Here is a 3,760-nt window from a genome sequence, read left to right as displayed (position 1 = left end):
TTTTTTTTTTTAGTTTTCGTTGGCTTTCCAGCAGCTGTTTAGGCACTTAAGTGGGTAATTTTTAGGGACTTGTTGCTGTTTTTCCAGCAGGTTATTAGTCTCAAATTGTGAATGCTTTGTAGGGACCTTTTGGCTTTTTTTCTGCAGGTTTTTCAGCAGGACCCTTCACTGTTTTTCTGTGAGTTTTTTTGGCACCAAACCTTTGTGGTTTTTTTAGAGACCTGTCACTGGTTTTCAAGCAGCTTTTTAGGAATCAAACATCGGTAGATAGACCCTTTATCCTTGTGACTGACCTGTGATGCTCCCTCCTGCAGGACGTGATGGTCCGTAACGACAGCCCCTGTGGAACCACCATCGGACCCATCCTGGCCTCCCGCCTCGGCATCCCTGTGATGGACATCGGAGGTCCGATGCTCTCCATGCACTCCATCAGAGAGATGTGCTGCACCTCCAGCGTCCTGCAGAGCATCACCCTCTTTAAGGTAACTCCCTCCTGAGAAACAAACATATTGTCTTTGTTCAGTGAACCAGGAACTAAAGCTGATTTATAAAGCTGTCGTTTGGCTGTTATGCTACACACCAACACAGGCCCACTGATTTTTAAAAAAATGGAATAATAATTTTATAAAAGAGTTGAATCATCACCTCTGACAGAGCTTCATCGAGTTAAGATTTACTGCAGAACTGTTGGGAAGAGTGAACCAAAATAGTAAATTATCAAAACAGCAACATTTTTTACCTAAAAGTCTCTGGTTCCAGCTTGTCCAGTGTGAGGACTGGATTGAGGCAGGATCTAATGTTTTCCCTCTCTGCTTTATGCAAAATTGTTAAGGCCTTGGTTGAAATGCTCTGTGGAAACTGTGTTCACACTAACGAGAAAAAAACAGAATATGTTTGTTTTGAACAGCAGCAACATTCCTCTCTTCTTCCCGGCCGGTGTTTACTCGCACTTGTGCATCACACATGTTTTCTACAGATGGAGATTTTTGTCACGTCTCTTGTCAGGTCTCTCTGAGTGATTCAGGGATTAGATATTCAGCGAGAGTTTCTCCTGAGGAGTCACGAGTTCTTTGTTTTCATTTAAGATGATATTTTTTTGTTTTCTGATGATATTTTCCATATCCTTTTGATTTTGACTTCTGTTTTTTTTTTTTTTAAAACTACACTCCCTTTTCCCGTCTGCTTCCTCCTGCAGGGTTTCTTCGAGTTCTTCCCCGCAGTGAAGAGAGCGCTGGTTGTCGACTAGAGCCGACGAGAACTGCAATCGGTGGTGAAAGAGGATGTCATTTTCAACATGTGATAACCTCAAAACATGAAAAAAAACAGAAAATGTGTCAATCTAAACACACGTTCATGCTGAAAATGACAAATCTTTTCTTAAAAACCTGTCAGTTGCAGACCATGTTTCACTGATAATCCCTAGGATGCTGTTATCAACTCCCAATTTTAAAAAATCACAAATACACACGACAGTACACAAGCAATCTTTCTTATGAAATTATTTAGAAAATAATAAAACACTGAAAGCTTTTTCCCAATTTTGTGTTCTCTCCTGTTCCTCGTCTGTGTTTGGTTACTAACAACAGAGAATACTGAAGCTTTCGTCCTGCAGGAGAAGCAGATATAATTTAATTTCACCTCCTCAGTCTTAATGAAACACAGTGAGTAGCCAGATGTGCCACTGTGCCAAGTGTCTGGACGGTTATTTGGCAGAAAGAGACTGACTTCTGATCCATGTCATGATGCAGCGAGTGAGGAGGCAGGAGCTGGGAACTCCTCCACACTGCAAGAAATGCTTGTTTTCAGTCATGTGGACTTAACTTTGTGTTTGGTCACTTTATCTGAGAAAGTAGTGGATGATTTGAGCATAAAATAAAGCTCAACTGCACAATTAGAGAAAAATAAGTGAATTCACTCCAGTAATCCTGCAGTAAACACAGGTTCGGTTGAAGCCAAAAATATTGAGGCTGTCAGAGGTGTAGATATAACTCTTTAACTCTTGCACAATTCAGTAAAAATATATATTTTTTAAAATATATGACAAAACAGCCGTAGTCATGGAGTGCCTTGATATTTAAAGACCTACTTCAGCTGTAAGTGAGGTTTCCTGCAGAAAACAAGCCTTTTTGTCCCAAAATGCTGTAAAAGTTGTATCTTGTATCTTAAATCTTTCCATCCCCCGTATGTTTGATTCAGTTGTATTGATCTATTAACCCTTTGAAACATGAGCATTTTGGTTTGACACAGGGAGAAGGCAATGAGCATCTTAACAAGACATGACTTAAAAACTGGCAAGAAATTAAAGTTACTTGAAAATTACCTGAAAAAAAGGGAAAAAAGAAAGTAAAGCAAAAATAAACAAGTATTGACCCCAAAAAAAGTGCAGAAATTGATGGATGGACATTTTCAAAGGGGTCCCCCCTGCTTGTTCCAGGTAAATATTTAATTCCTTACTGTCAATGTGCTCCCTCAAAATAAAAGTTAAAAATTAACTTAAATAAACAAAATTTAGTAGTATGCCTACCTACAACACTATGACAAAAGCACACAAAATGACCACCAAGAGACACAAAACGACTACAGAAACACAATGACTTTGAAGAGAAGAATGTAAAAAAAACACCAAAATGACGAAGAAAGAGATACAAAGTAACTACAAACAGGCACACAATACTAAAAAGACACACAAAATACCTCTAAGAGTTACAAAACGACAAAACAAGACAAACTAAATAGAGACACATGACGACCACAAAGACACAAAATACCTCTGAGACACAAAAAGACAAACAAACTAAATAGAGACACAAAATGACCACCAAGACACAGAGAATGACTTCAAAGATACACAAGAAGCCACCCCAAGTTTTTCAGAGGCCCCATCTGGCCCCTTCTATGAAAAATTTCTGGGGGCGCCCCTGGTGAGCAGTTTTTTTTATTTGCTGAGCTCTATAGTCTGTAAATATTTCTTGCAGTGTGGGGCCTTCTGTGGACCAACCCTCTCTCTCTCTCTCTCTCTCTCTCTCTCTCTTTCTCACACACACACGCACACGCTCACGCTCACGCTCACACACTTCCTCTCTCCCTCAGCCCTGTGCAGCAGCAGCAGAAGCAGCAGCAGCCTCTCGCCAGAGATGGAGAGCTGGTAGAAGCGCAGCAGCAGCGGCCGCTCTCCCCTTGTCGCTCCGGTGGATGTTGGATGTACCATGGGGTCTCCGCGGCTCTGGGCAGCTCTGTGCCTCCTCCTCACCGCCTCCTGCCGGCTCTACGCGGCCACCCGACACGGTAAGGACGCTTCAGATGGAGACTGATGCACTTCCCTTTTAATGAACTGGCTGCTCCAGGTGGCAGGGCGGCGCGTAAATCACGACTTCCCCGATGAGTCGCTGTTGCAGTGTTCCTATAGAAACTGTTTTACTTAGCAGCGAGTTTGAAGTGACACCATAGCACTTTATGTCCCTTCTTTATAACATTTTCTTAGATATTCAAAAAACTACATTTTTTCCTGTGAGATTTTGTCCGTATTTATCTAAAATTACTGGAAAATTAAGTTGCTCGATCTCACCGTATTTTCTGCGCTAAACTTAAGTGTTGCTCTTAAATATCACAACCCTTTTATTAGTTTTAATTTTGCGTAACATCTCAATAAAATGCACGATGAATTTCCCCTTTTGTGCAGCAAGTGTAGAAAATTAAGAGCGATCCAAGCTTCATCTTATATTGGTTGCATTTCCAGCTCTGCTCGACTCATTTGTTTACA

The 3,760-nt window shown here is 41.0% G+C and overlaps 1 long non-coding RNA gene across 1 annotated transcript; it reads left to right on the top strand.

Moving 5' to 3' along the window:
• Positions 1-23: 23 nt before the first annotated feature.
• Positions 24-1,538, top strand: LOC121966676. Its single transcript, XR_006107613.1, has 2 exons — positions 24-482; positions 1,196-1,538. It is a non-coding gene; the product is annotated as an uncharacterized LOC121966676 (long non-coding RNA).
• Positions 1,539-3,760: the final 2,222 nt, after the last annotated feature.

This window comes from Plectropomus leopardus, unplaced genomic scaffold (assembly GCF_008729295.1).
Source record: "Plectropomus leopardus isolate mb unplaced genomic scaffold, YSFRI_Pleo_2.0 unplaced_scaffold25489, whole genome shotgun sequence".
Taxonomy (NCBI): domain Eukaryota; kingdom Metazoa; phylum Chordata; class Actinopteri; order Perciformes; family Serranidae; genus Plectropomus; species Plectropomus leopardus.
This window is presented reverse-complemented; position numbering and strand designations above follow the sequence as displayed.